A 16,061-nucleotide genomic window follows, 5' to 3' on the forward strand; every position below is an offset into this window, starting at 1 on the left:
GGCTTTAATCAATCACTTATGTTTCAGACTGAGTTTTTACCTTTTTAATTACTAAAAGTGTTTTTTGTAACAAAATTGCAACCATCAGCTCCAAGTTTAAGAAAAGAAACATTGATTCTCACGATCATGCAGAAATGTTTCATAATGCCGTATTCAATCACAGCTACCCAATTGTGTTTGTCATGCATTAGTGCTGAGAGTTCCTCAAATGTACACTGCCCCATCATACTCCATTTTACAATACTTAACATTTCATATAATATTTAACATTTTTACACAAAGACATGTAGTCAAATGTAAAGTGCTTTTATTTTCCCAAGAACATACCAACGTTCTTCTGAACACTGAACTATCCACACAAAACTAATCCAATTTAAAGAAGTCAGGAAACCACAGTGATATCAGTTGAGGGACGTAAATAACTTTTTAACCTTGTCAGTCTTTGCCCTGCTACTGCAAAAAAAAGTAAATTCTAACAAGAACAATGAGAAAAGGTAGGAAATTGTCATATGCCATCTGCAAAACTATTTAAACAAATTTCAAAAGTGTTAATGATTTAAAAAAAAAAAAATTAATAAGAAAAAGTGGTCTTATGTATTGAAGGCATTCTTCATTCTGCCCTTCAGGGAACCACTGGTAGGAGTCTTAGGGTATTTACTCAGCTCGGGAAGTCGGCGGGTTAAACAGACGATCTGAAGAGATGGTAGATACGTGTTGGAGGCACCATGAGGATTCAGCTTTTGTCATAATCCAGCATCATGTACATTAAAACTGACACATGACCCCAGTTACATTTGGACAAAGGCTGTTGAGTAGTCATTGACAGTGAGTTTTTCGATAGCACACAGCAGCTGAGTGTTGGTGTCAGGTTGTTTGTTTACCTCGGTCTATGCTGTGGCTGACATTGGCATCGATCACTGATATAACCTGTTTCTACACCATGAGGTGGCGTTTCCAGTTCTCGGCAGGGAATGACAGCATTCAGCCTGTGATCTGAGAGATGATGAAATCAACAGTAACCTGGTTCACAAATGCAGAGGCATTACACATATTGCATGCATCTACATGGGTGACATTGCAGAAATGTTACAGCACTGAAAGGACCAGATCAATGGAAATGTGTAGATCAAACAGATCAAACTCAATGTGGCACTTGATATTTTTTTTTAAATACTGAAACACTGCGAAATAGTGAAGATCACAATTGCATGACATTTATACACAAGACAGTGCCCACCTTTGGCTTAGTGTTTGTTTCATAAGGGTCGTAGGGAAGGGCTCTGCCATTCCATGTCCCAAAATGGTTGGTCCAAACATCCTGGACAAATTGTTCTGTTCTGGTCCATTTGACACAAGGGGCTCTGCAGGACTCTACAGTGGGCAGTAAGGCAGTGTGCAATAAACTTATTAAGAAGACATTAACCTCTTATTGAATATAAACTTCCTGTTTACTCTTGCAATAACCTGCATCTGAGTGGTCCAATTTTGCTCAATTTCCTGACAAGTTATGGAATTCGTCATTTATGTAACTGTAAGTTGAGGAAATAGTACCCTCTCAGGGAGAAAAAATAATAATCACTCTAAAGACCCATCACCCTTAGGTGTTACCTCTGCAGATACAGCATGAGGAAAGCCAGTGTGTCTCTGTTAGGCTTTGGCAGATCTGCTATGGCCTGGTAAATGATTGCTGCGCTGTTGTCGTCATCTGTAATCTCTGTAAGCGATACACAGCCCATCAGTGAGGCCCTTAGGACAAAGAACAGCAGAAAAAAATGCTGAGAGACATACAATAACGTTATACCTCAAAATCTACACTCCCTCTGGCAATTATAATCTCTTTGTTGATTCACTCACTCCATTATGACTCAGAAGGCCTCTAGAGATACATTATAGTTCTTTGTAGCATTAGTCGTTTTGTGGATGGCATATGCCCTGGGCTCCTTCAGACATCTCTATGCAATTTACAAAAGGGTTGGTGTTATGTCCTAAAGTCAATCGGCTTTGAGGCAGAGAGCGAGAGAGACTGATTTAAATGGGCTCATTCCCAGCATGCCACAAATGACCACTTACTCTTCACTCAAGACCATATATAAGATTGAAATTAATATGCTGGAAGTAGACAAACTGGGCTGAGAGAAATATTGAGTGTTGATTGTTTTACAGTCATCAGGGAGTTTTACAGTCATCATGGAGTCATATTACAACAAGGAAATAACCATCTGCCCTGAATGGATGAGGTTAAGTGTAAACATTCTCCAACACTTGATACCTAAAGGTTTGCGAGGCGATTTTGAGATGTTCATTAAAAATCCATCCATGAGCGTTACTGCCAAATGCACTGCATCAATCATTATATTCATGTAGATGACGTAGTTCAGATACTTTAGTGTGGCTTCAAACCAGAGGCCAAATCACTTTGCGTGCAAGACTCAGAAATCCTGCTTCACACGCTCAGGGGGGAATCCTAACTTCCACTCAACTCAAATTTTCACTTAGTCTCCCAATGACATCCAAATGCATGACTAGAACGTGAAAATTCTACCTTCAAACAAAGTGCCTCTTTGCTTGACATGGGAAAATCAAAAGAAATTGTAGACCTCCACATGTCTGGTTAATTCTTGGGAGCAATTTCCAATTTCTGTACAAACAGTAGTACGCAAGTATAAACACCATAGGACCACGCAGCCGTCATACCGCTCAAGAAGAAGACGCGTTCTGTCTCCTAGAGATGAACGTACTTTGGTGCGAAAAGTGCAAATCAGTCCCAGAACAACAGCAAGGGACCATGTGAAGATACTGGAGGAAACAGGTACAAAAGTATCTATATCCACAGTAAAACGAGTTCTATATCGACATAACCTGAAAGGCCGCACAGCAAGGAAGATGCCATTGCTCCAAAACCGCCATAAAAAAGCCAGACTACGGTTTACAACTGCACATGGGGACAAAGATCATACTTTTTGGAGAAATGTCCTCTGGTCTGATGAAACAAAAATAGAACTGTTTGGCAGCATCATGTTGTGGGGGTGCTTTGTTTGCGGGAGGGACTGGTACACTTAAAAAAATAGATGGCATCATGAGGAGGGGGAAATGATGTGGATATATTGAAGCAACATCTCAGGACATCAGTCAGGTAGTTAAAGCTTGGTCGCAAATAGTCTTCCAAATGGACAATAACCACAAGCATACTTCCAAAGTTGTGGCAAAATGGCTTAAGAACAACAAAGTCAAGGTATTAGAGTGGCCATCACAAAGCCCTTACCTCAATCCTATAGAAAATGTGTGGTCAGAACTGAAAAAGCGTGTGCGAGCAAGGAGGCCTACAAACCTGACTCAGTTACACCAGCTCTGTCAGGAGGAATGGGCCAAAATTCKCCCAASTTATTGTGGGAAGCTTGTGGAAGGCTACCCGAAATGTTTGACCCAAGTTAAACAATTTAAAGGCAATGCAACCAAATACTAATATGTAAACTTCTGACCCACTGGGAATGTGATGAAAGAAATAAAAGCTGAAATAAATCAATCTTTCTACTATTATTCTGACATTTCACATTCCTAAAATAAAGTGGCGATCCTAACTGACCTAAGACAAGGAAGTTTTACTAGGATTAAATGTCCGGAATTGTGAAATGTCCTGGTTTACTAGGATTAAATGTCCTGATTTTAAATGTATTTGGCTAAATGTATTTGGCTAAGGTGTATGTAAACAGCCGACTTCAACTGTAGTTTAACATGAGAAGATGGTATCTATGAGACAGTTCTTACTGTTTTAGACAGGAAGTAGTGTCTCAAAGTGGGAGTGAAGACCCGTTTGAGTCTGGGCTCTGTGGTGGTGGTCATTTCCATCTCTGCTATGGTGTCGAGCTCCACGGTAGTTTCAGGGTCATCAGTGGTTTCATCATTGGGAGAAACATTGACAATTCTATTGCATAGGAATTGGGGAAAAACAGCTTGAGCCACAGGGATTGAGTTAAGTAGGCTTTATTCTCCTTTCCAAATGCTCTTGCCGGAAAGTCTCTGGGTTTGTGACAGTTGCTTTCACAATCGTAGTCTCAACTTCCTGAATAAAAGTATGAAACACTTGCCATTTTCAAGATTAGTGAGTGGGCCTACTCATATTTAATGAACTAATCTGGTGATCCCATGCTAATGGAGTGAGTCACACAGTGCTGAATAGTTTTTGCTCCCTCAGAGTGAAGTGATCTCTACAGTGCATGTGGGAGGACAAAAAATGTGACCGAGGCAGTCAGAAAGGCTACATCCCAGATGATACCATATTCCTTCCTGCACTAAAAGTAGTTTAAAAAAAACTTGAATTAAACTTGTTTTATTGTCACATACACCAGATAGGTGCAGTGAAATGTGTTGTTTTACATGGTCAACCTTAGTAGTAAGCCACCCCTGGAGGAAATTAGGGTTAACTGCATTGCTCAAGGGCACCTCGACAGCTCAGGTATTCGAACCAGTGACCTTTCGGTTACTGGCCCAATGTTCTAACCGCTAGGCTACCTGCCACCTCTACACTGATTGAAGTGGATTTGAAAAAGTGACATCAATAAAGGATCATAGCTTTCACCTGGATTCACCTAGTCAGTCTGTGTCATGGAAAGAGCAGGCGTCCTTAATGTTTTGTACACCCAGTGTATATACACTACATGACCAAAAGTATGTGGACACCTTCTCATCGAACATCTCATTTCAAAATCATGGGCATTAATAAGGAGTTGGCCGCCCCTTTGCTGCTATTACAGCCTCCACTATTCTGTTAAGGCTTTCCACTAGATGTTGTAACATTGCTATGGGGACTTGCTTCCATTCAGCCACAAGAGCATTAGTTAGGTTGGACACTGAAGTTGGGCGATTAGACCTGGCTCGCATTTGGCGTTCCAATTCATCCCAAAGGTGTTCGATGGAGTTGAGGTCAGGGCTCTGTGCAGGCCAGTCAAGTTCTTCCACACCAATCTCAACAAACCATTTCTGTTTGGACATCGCTTTGTGCACGGGGCATTGTCATGTTGAAACAGGAAAGGGCCTTCCCCAAACTGTTGCCACAAAGTTGGAAGCACAGAATCGTCAAGAATGTATGCTGTAGTGTTAAGATTTTTCTTCACTGGAACTAAGGGGCCTAGCCCGAATCATGAAAAACAGAATGCACTATGCATTCGGGCAGGTAGCATTCTCCTGGCATCCGCCAAACCCAGATTCGTCTGTCAAACTGCCAAATGGTGAAGCGTGATTCATCACTCCAGAGAGCACGTTTCCAGTGCTCCAGAGTCCAATGGGGGAGAGCTTTACACCACTCCAGGCGACGCTTGGCATTGCGCATGGTGATCTTAGGCTTGTGTGCGGCTGCTCGGCCATGTAAACCCATTTCATGAAGTTCCCGACGAACAGTTATGTGCTGACGTGGCTTCCAGAGGCAGTTTGAAACTCGGTAGTGAGTGTTGCAACTGAGGACAGACGATTTTTACGCGCTACACGCTTGACGATCCCGTTCCGTGAGCTTGTGTGGCCTACCACTTCTCGGCTGTGCCATTGTTGCTCCTAGACGTTTCCACTTCACAATAACAGCACTTACAGTTGAGTGGGGCACTGACTTGTTGGAAAGGTGGCATCCTATGACGGTAACACGTTGAAAGTTGGAGGATTCAAGCATTGTTAAGGACAACCAACCCAATCAACAAAACAAACCAAAACCAGGTTGGCCAATAGGTATCAACGATGGAACCAAACCATCCCCTAGTAAGAGGGCGCGAGTGGGGAGAGGTTTACTGATATGGATGTGGACTTGTTCAAATCCATCAATGAAAGGCTTGCCAAACTTTATATCTTGGATATATTACGAGAGGACATCAATGCATTATGTGCAAATCTAGAATTCAGCCAACGTCAGATTGATGATCTAAGGAAAGAGAACACGGCGCTGAAAGGTACTGTAGACTCTATTCATAGCAAGGTGGAGGTGGTGCAAAGGGAGAACAAACAACTTAAAGAAACCTTGCTTGATGTACAGTGTCGATCAATGCGGAACAATCTAATATTTTCAGGGATAATGGAGAATGACAACAGCAGAGGCTGTGAGGACACTGTCCGAGACTTTATGTCAACGAAACTAAAACTGCCCACCGATGTTGTGCGTAATGTCACTTTCTCCAGAGTCCATAGAATAGGTAAGTCCTCTGGAAATAGGCCACGGGCTATTATTGCATGTTTTGACAAATTTAAGCAAAAGGAAATGACGAAGAACATGGGCAGAGAACTCAGAAACACTGAAACACTGAACACTGAAACACTGAAACACACTGAAACACTCAGAAACACTGAAACACTGAGTTTTTCCTAGCCACCGTTCTTCTACACCTGCATTGCTTGCTGTTTGGGGTTTTAGGCTGGGTTTCTGTACAGCACTTTGAGATATCAGCTGATGTAAGAAGGGCTATATAAATACATTTGATTTGATTTGATTTTGGAATGAATGATCACTTCCCCACCGAGATCAATGAAAGGAGAAAAAACGATATCCCATCATGAAAGAAAAGCGTTGCCTGAATCAACGAGTCTCCATGGTGATGGATAAACTTTATATCAACGGGCAATTGTATCGGGACTCTGGAGTAACTCCCTGGCTATTTTAATTTAATGTTCAAATTTGAGTTTGTGTGTCGTAGTGTATCATGACAACTTCAACTATAACGAATACATGCTCTATTGATCTCCACTTGAGAAGGAAAGAGCTGCATATAGCTCAGGTTAATGTATGTAGCCTTCCTAACAAAATACATGAGGTTTTTAACTTGGTCAACATAAATAATATTCATATTTTGGCTTTGACCGAAACACATTTAGATGCATCTGTAAATGATGGTCAAATTAACATTCATGGATATAGTCTACTGAGAAGAGATAGGAATAGGAATGGTGGGGGTGTAGCACTGTACATTCAGAATCATATACCTTTTAAGAGAAGGGATGACCTTAATGTATGTCAAGTAGAGGCACTATGGGCTCAGGTACATCTGCCTCACCAGGCACCCATATTGGTAGGATGTGTGTATAGACCTCCTAGCTCTATGGTGTCCTATCTGGATGACTTATGTACTGGGTTTGACCAGGCCACAGATAGCAACAGAGATGTATTTATATTGGGTGATTTTAATATATATTGGAAGGATCATAATAATTCGAATAAAACAAAATTGATGAGATATGCCAAGAACTGTGGTTTGAAACAAATGGTTAATGATACTAATAGATCATCAATTAAGTTGGGTCATCGTTCAGACACATGCATTGATCTGATTTTCTGTAATATACCATTGCAATGCTTAAAAGCCAGGTTAATGCCAGTTGGCTGGACAGACCATAATATTGTTACCATAACCATGAACACCAAGGTTCCAAAGAATTAGGATTGTGGTTAAGAGACATTTTTAAAACATTTCATCATGAGCTATTTCTAAATGATTTGGCTGCTGTACTCTGGGAGCTGATTTATCTAGAGGATGATTTAAATCTTGCTACAGAATGTTTTATTGATTTGCTCACTGAGGTAATGGACCATCATGCCCCTACAGTTGGTGCTCGTCCATCTCCATGGATTGATGATGAACTGGGTGAGGCTTTTTCTCAAAGAAATATGGCAAAAGTCTTAGCAGCCAAGTCAAAATTAGAAATTGATGAACAGAATTATAGAACATTACGTAATTATGCAGTTAAATTGAATCAAAAGTAAAAAAAGTTATTTTACAACAATGCTTTWATTGATTCTAAAAATGATTCTAAAAAGGTATGGAAGCACAGTTAAGGGCTTACTTGGTACATCTATCTCATCATGCAAAAACCATTCCACTACCACTGCATTGGTTGACATGATTGACCAGTGGCTCAATGCTATGGATAATGGCAAGTTTGTTGGTGTACTATTTTTAGATTTCAGTGCAGCATTTGATTTAGTGGATCATGAAATGATTTTGACAAAAATTAATGCATTATGGTTTTAAGGAGGTAGATTGAATTGGGTCAGTCATATCTAACTGACAGGAACCAGTCCACCTATATCCAATGGTTCATTTTCTTCCCCTCATGTGTTAAACTGTGGAATACCGCAGGGCAGCTGCCTTGGGCCTCTTCTCTATTTAATATATCCACCGACCTTCCCTATGCCTTAGCTGAAACTCAAGCTACTATATTTGCAGATGATACTACAATTTATGCAGCAAGACAATGGTTCAACAGGTACAGCAAGCTTTACAAGGAGATTTTGAGAATATTAGGGAGTGGGTTTGCCAAACACAATTTGTTTTAAACACCAAAAACCAAAGTTATGTTGGTCTGTTCCACTAGGAAAAGGCCAAAACAGCATGGGATACAATTAAGTATGGGAGGAGTACAAATTGAAGAAGTGGCAGAAACCAAACTATTGGGAGTGCAGCTAGACAACTACTTATCATGGTCGTCTCAAATAACTAATCTATGTAAAAAAATATTTAAAAACAGCACGCATATCAGAAGGATAGCGAAATACACTGCTCAAAAAATAAAGGGAACACTTAAACAACACAATGTAACTCAAGTCAATCACACTTCTGTGAAATCAAACTGTCCACTTGGAAGCAACACTGATTGACAATAAATTTCACATGCTGTTGTGCAAATGGAATAGACAACAGGTGGAAATTATAGGCAATTAGCAAGCACACCCTATAAAGGAGTGGTTCTGCAGGTGGTGACCACAGACCACTTCTCAGTTCCTATGCTTCCTGGCTGATGTTTTGGTCACTTTTGAATGCTGGCGGTGCTTTCACTCTAGTGGTAGCATGAGACGGAGTCTACAACCCACACAAGTGGCTCAGGTAGTGCAGCTCATCCAGGATGGCACATCAATGCGAGCTGTGGCAAGAAGGTTTGCTGTGTCTGTCAGCGTAGTGTCCAGAGCATGGAGGCGCTACCAGGAGACAGGCAGTACATCAGGAGACGTGGAGGAGGCCGTAGGAGGGCAACAACCCAGCAGCAGGACCCGCTACCTCCGCCTTTGTGCAAGGAGGAGCAGGAGGAGCACTGCCAGAGCCCTGCAAAATGACCTCCAGCAGGCCACAAATGTGCATGTGTCTGCTCAAACGGTCAGAAACGACTCCATGAGGGTGGTATGAGGGCCCGACGTCCACAGGTGGGGTTGTGCTTACAGCCCAACACCGTGCAGGACGTTTGGCATTTGCCAGAGAACACCAAGATTGGCAAATTCACCACTGGCGCCCTGTGCTCTTCACAGATGAAAGCAGGTTCACACTGAGCACGTGACAGACGTGACAGAGTCTGGAGACGCCGTGGAGAACGTTCTGCTGCCTGCAACATCCTTCAGCATGACCGGTTTGCGGTGGGTCAGTCATGGTGTGGGGTGACATTTTTTGGGTGGCCGCACAGCCCTCCATGTGCTCGCCAGAGGTAGCCTGACTGCCATTAGGTACCGAGATGAGATCCTCAAACCCCTTGTGAGTCCATATGCTGGTGCGGTTGGCCCTGGGTTCCTCCTAATGCAAGACAATGCTAGACCTCATGTGTCTGGAGTGTGTCAGCAGTTCTGCAAGAGGAAGGCATTGATGCTATGGACTGGCCGCCCATTCCCCAGACCTGAATCCAATTGAGCACATCTGGGACATATGTCTCGCTCCATCCACCAACGCCACGTTGCACCACAGACTGTCCAGGAGTTGGCGGATGCTTTAGTCCAGGTCTGGGAGGAGATCCCTCAGGAGACCATCCGCCACCTCATCAGGGGCATGCCCAGGCGTTGTAGGGAGGTTCATAACAGGCACGTGGAGGCCACACACACTACTGAGCCTCATTTTGACTTGTTTTAAGGACATTACATCAAAGTTGGATTAGCCTGTAGTGTGGTTTTCCACTTTACATTTTGAGTGTGACTCCAAATCCAGACCTCCATGGGTTGATAAATTTGATTTCCATTGATAATTTTTGTGTGATTTTGTTGTCAGCACATTCAACTATGTAAAGAAAAAAGTATTTAATAAGAATATTTCATTCATTTAGATCTAGGATGTGTTATTTTGGTGTTCCCTTTATTTTTTTGAGCAGTGCATTTACCAGGAAAAATTATTCAGCAAATAACACAAGCATTAATTGAGAGTCAGGTGAACTACTGTTCTGTGGTCTGGGGAAATGCATCATCAAGTGAAGTTAGGAGGCTGCAGAATGCACAGAACAAAGCAGCAAGGATTGTTTTAAGGTGGAGATATGGTTCTTCTGTTGTAGTCATACGCAATGTTCTTGGTTGGTCATCAATCGATAAGATAATTGAAAGGAACATGCTTATTTTATTTCATAATATACATCATTTAAAACGGCCAAGTTCTATTCACAACGGTATTCAGTTGGTAAGAGACAGACATTCCGTAAATACTAGGAATAGATTGTCTACCATCTATGCGTTGTCCAGACAGAAAAGAGAAATAGGCAAAAGAACATTTCGATTTAGAGCAATAAAGAAATTGAATAAATTAACTGAGCAAACCAGAAACCTTTCAATATATAAATTTAAACATTATTTTAAAACGATTTAAATATATAACATAGAAATGTTGTGGGACTATAGTAGATGAAGAATCAATATTTTTTTAGATTGAGTATTCATTGGGTCATTATGTTAGTATATTATGTATGTTTGTAATAGTGTGTTATATGTGGAAATGTGTTCGTATTATAAATTGTATTTTAATGTTTAAGGACTCTTGGAAGATTAGTTCAAATGGGGACTAAAAGAGATCCAAATAAATTCAAAAATAAAATCAAAATCAAAGTCACTGAGCTCTTCAGTAAGGCCATTCTACTGCCAATGTTTGGCTATGGAGATTGCATGGCTGTGTGCTCTATTTTATACACCTGTCAGCAATGGGTGTGGCTGAAATAGCCGAATCTACTAATTTAAAGGGGTGTCCACATACTTTTTTATATATAGTGTAGTTAACTATATAGGGAATAGGGTGCCATTTGGTACGCAGACAATGTGAATGGTCCTGTGCTATTTCCACCTGAGCAGACGGGTGTGCTGCTCTGTGAGGATGACGCTGAGCAGAGGGCCTGATGAATACGCCAGCTAATAGGAAGTGACAACACACTAGGCCCAACTACAGGGACACAATGGCCAGGAACACATCAGATGATTCTGCATTAATGTTTTTGTAACTGTAACACTAGACAAATCATGGTGTATCTTAAGGGTTCTCTGTTAATTGATTATCCAGTAAGGTTCTTTCTATCCCACACAATGTCTAATGATTTATTTTCAAAGACATGTAAACTCTAACGACCGGCTGATCAAATTAATCTATACGTGAACTAAAAATAAATACATGTTTTTGGCCAAGGGCTTAAGATAGACTGGCTGAACCAAGTAACTGTCTCCCTGGTAAAAGGGCCTTAGTTCCACTCCAGGTGGTTCAAATAACATTCAGAAAACTGGACTGCTATTGCATTGTGAAGGCCAATACTTATTAGTAAAAGATTTAGTGTAAAACTAGAAGCATCAATTTTGAAACAAAGGACAAAGAATCGATTTTCAACTTGAACAATTCAGTTCGTTTTTATGTGGTTGAAACTGAAACCCCAGTGAATTGTTTTCTAATTATTAAAGTTAACCAATCCATAGACCTCCATATTGCTGCCTTATTTTTATGAAAAGTATGGGTCAAATCCACATTATGCCTCTGCTTACCTTTTCCACTGGTCTTCCCCCAAGGTGATCTTCTGAGCGACCACCTACTCTTCCTGTCTTTCCAGCGGGAGCACCTGCATTCAGTCTCATGGAAGATAGCTTGGAATGCCCAAAAGTGCAGAACATGGATCAAAGATCTATCAAAATTAATCATAACTTCAACCTCAAGAGGTCCACATCATAGGAGGCTGGTGGGAGGATGGATTGGTAACAAAACACATCAAACATATGGAAACAACGTTTGACTCCGTTCCATTAAATCCATTCCAGCTATTACAATGAGCCCATCCTCCTATAACTCCTCCCACTAGCCTCCTCTGCCCCACACTTACCCTTTTTTCTCTTGCCCTCGACTTAGTGGTTTACCACTGTTACATCGAGGTCCTGTACACATTGAAACACTATGTGAAAGAGTGATACACGAACCATCCACAAGCCACAAGCTTTTACACTGTCATATAGGGTACATATAAAATAATTTAATCTTGCTTTAAATGTGGATTTTCAGTGATAAAGTGTCATCATCAGTTCCATCATAACTAATATCAGAGTGAGACGGGAATGAAGACTCGTCGATGACAGATAATCGAATGAGAAATCAATAGAAACAAAACCCAAATGAATAAAGTATGAGGTCATATAAAAATAACTGGGATATGACTATACTGGTAGTAGCCTATCGTTTGCTCTTGTGTTGGGTGACATTGGCTCCCCTGTGGTTGAAGTTGGCCAGCATAGATCTCTGCTCATCAGTCCGGCATGGATTGGACTTGCTGTCGTGGACCAGTATATCACACATCAGTTGCAATTGTCGCCGCTGTGAGGGTATACAGTGCATTCTGAAAATATTCAGACCACTTCACTTTTTCCTAATTTTGTTAAGTTACAGCCTTATTCTAAATTGTATTAAAAAAATTTAAGAATCTCATCAATCTACACACAATACCCCATAATGACAAAGCGAAAACAGGTTTTTAGAAATGTTTGCACATTTATGAATAATACAAAACAGAAATACCATATTTACATAAGTATTCTGACCCTTTGCTATGAGACTCGAAATTGAGCTCAGGTGCATCCTGTTTCCATTGATCATCCTTGAGATGTTTCTACAACTTGATTGGAGTCCACCTGTGGCAAATTCAATTGGCTGGACATGATTTGGAAAGGCACACACCTGTCTATATAAGGTCCCAGAGTTGACAGTCAATGTCAGAGCAAAAACCAAGCTACGAGGTCGAAGGAAATGTCTGTAGAGCTCCAAGACAGGATTGTGTCGAGGCACAGGTCTGGGAAAGGGTATCAAAAAATGTCTGCAGCATTGAAGGTCCCCAAGAACACAGTGGCCTCCATCATTCTTAAATGGAAGAAGTTTGGAAGCACCAAGACTCTTCCTAGAGCTGGCCACCCGGCCAAACTGAGCAATTGGGGGAGAAGGGCCTTGGTCAGGGAGGTGACCAAGAACCCGATGGTTACTCTGACAGAGCTCCAGAGTTCCTCTATGGAGATGGGAGAACTTTCCAGAAGGACAAACATCTCTGCAGCACTCCACCAATTAGGCCTCTATGGTAGAGTTTTCAAATGGAAGCCACTCCTCAGTAAAAGGCACATGACAGCCCGCTTGGAGTTTGCCAAAAGTCACCTAAAGGACTTTCAGACCTAGAAAACAAGATTCTCTGGCCTGAATGCCAAGTGTTACGTCTGGAGGAAACCTGCCACCATCCCTACGGTGAAGCATGGTGCTGGCAGCATCATGCTGTGTGGATGTTTTTCAGAGGCGGGGGCTTGGAGACTAGTCAGGATTGAGGGAAAGATGAACGGGGCAAAGTACAGAGAGATCCTTGATGAAAACCTGCTCCAAAACACTCAGGACCTCAGACTGGAGCGAAGGTTCACCTTCCAACAGAACATAGCCAGAGCCGGACTTGAACCCGATCAAACATCTCTGATGATACCTGAAAATAGCTGTGCAGCGACGCTCCCCATCCAACCTGACAGATCTTGTGAGGATCTGCAGAGAAGAATGAGAGAATCTCCCCAAATACATTTGTACCAGGCTTGTAGCGTCATACCCAAGAAGACTTGAGGCTGTAATCACTGACAAAGGTGCTTCAACAAAGTACTGAGTAAAGGGTCTGAATCCTTATGTAAATGTGATATTTGCTTTATCATTATAGGGTATTGTGTGTAGATTGATGAGGAAAAAAACGATTTAATACATTTTAGAATAAGGCTGTCAGTTAACAATTTGGGAAAAGTAAAGGGGTCTGAATACCTTCCGAATGTACTGTATGACATTTAAAGTAAGAGTTTATTCCATCATCTTACAGACTGCAGAAAGTACAACATTAACCAAATAAACCATGCATTTATTGATCAACAAACTGTCACTAGCTTCAGTTTATGAGAAGCATGTTGGGAAGTTTGAGATGATGGGGCTAATAACAATCGGACACGTACCATGATAATGTGGCAGTCATTCTTGACCTCAGAGTCTAAATCATGAGCTCCAATAGGACAGCCTAACAAAGTTAAAAAGGGATCCATACCAAGTGCTGAAAGTATGCTTCGGCCTTATAGCGCTTCTTAATCTCCACATTGACCTGGTTGCAATTTTTTTTTCAGTTTAACCTCCAGGGCAGCCTGGGCTATGTCGGACTTCACCAGCAGCTCCTTGTGTCTCTTCAGCTCCAGCTCTGCATGTAGCCATTTCTTCTTGGTGGCATCATAGTTTTTCACTACTTCAATGAATTCTGGCATGAAGAAAATACCAAAGTGACATGGCTTGTGTTAGACATCATTCTATGTTCCAAATGTGTATAATGAGAGAACAAAAAAGAGAATATGCCATGACATGAAATGTGTACATGTGAATTGCAAGATTTGGCCATAACGTCTCACAACCATTCACACATGAACATGTCTTTTAGTTTGACGCATTAGAATGGAATACGTCTTGAAATGTGTCTCAAGTGACAACATGTCTGAAGCCATACTGTGTACCATTCAACATTTTGTCTTGTCACATCTTTTTAGGGGCTGTAATGTTCTGAACTGAACAAAAGCAAAATGGCATAGTGGAGTAGTGTGCCAACATTTAAATCCTGTAACCTACACACAAAAACTAATTTGACTGGGCATTCACTTCTTTTCAAGTCCCAGGATAATGTTGCATTCGTATCCAAGTGGGAGGTGGGAATTTACCAGTAGTGAAGTCGTAAATAATGCTTTTATATATTCAAGTGCTTTGAACTCATTGGGAAACGCCGATTGGCCAACAAGCTGCGTAAACCATCAACTAAAAGTACAGCTATCATGGTTGTAAACAAATGATTGTTATTGTCTAAACATTAGGGGTTCAACAAGGGTCCTTCTAAGATCCTCAAAGTTCTTTGAAGAAGCTTAGGGTTCTTAGTACTGAAAATTGCCCCCAGAAGGTTCTTCCAGGAACCCCATAGGAGGTGGGGTTCATCGAGGAACCTCCTTAGTTGGTGGGGGTTCTTGCAGGAACCTAACTGCCCAACTGAAACATTTAGATTTGAATTTGAAAGGACAGCAGGTGCAGGCACTTAACTGAACAATGTAAAGATCTCCTCAATTTAAGGTAAGGTGTGTCCCTTGTATGATCTACATTTATATTGTTTTACGATGATACCATCTATCTTTTCATACTTGTGCAAATATTTCTAAAGCAGGAAATGGACACAATTCAATGGATATCAATCAACAAAGAGGTAAGAATATGTAGGCTATAAGAATATGTTGACGGCTAGCTGTATTGGGTGCAGATGACTGAACTGCTCACTTTTGTGTCCATGTCTGCAGGTATACAGACGAGGAGGTATACAAAGGTATGTCAATTGGTATTGGTATGTTATGCAGAGCACATTTACCATCCTCCTCCCTTACTGAACCTCTTCAATTAATATCCCATAGGCCTCTACATTATGGACAAGGTATGTGTATGAAAACCATTATCCCAAAGTTTTTTTCATTCACATTTACCACAAAAACCAAGGTATGAATACAGTCGTGTGCATGTTTTGTTAGTCATCTGTATAATTACAATTTTTTCATTCTCCCTACACCTCTGATGAATATAACAGGAAACCTGTTAGATCACCATGCACTGCAACATCATTCTGGCTACGGATAAGGAGAACATCAACACATTAATATCAATACCTCAGAGGATATATTGGACATGGGGCTCTGCTGGGAGTTTACCTCATATATATATTTTTTTCTTCTGCTTTGCCACTAAAATCATAATAAACACTGACAACTAAAGTATTGTGCTATTGTTGTGTGTATTATTATTAATAATAATAAT

The 16,061-nt window shown here is 41.1% G+C and overlaps 1 pseudogene; it reads right to left on the reverse strand.

Moving 5' to 3' along the window:
* Positions 1–1,604: 1,604 nt before the first annotated feature.
* Positions 1,605–14,488, reverse strand: LOC139029420 (rac GTPase-activating protein 1-like; annotated as a pseudogene).
* Positions 14,489–16,061: the final 1,573 nt, after the last annotated feature.

Source organism: Salvelinus sp. IW2-2015, linkage group LG2 (genome assembly GCF_002910315.2).
Source record: "Salvelinus sp. IW2-2015 linkage group LG2, ASM291031v2, whole genome shotgun sequence".
Taxonomy (NCBI): Eukaryota; Metazoa; Chordata; class Actinopteri; order Salmoniformes; family Salmonidae; genus Salvelinus; species Salvelinus sp. IW2-2015.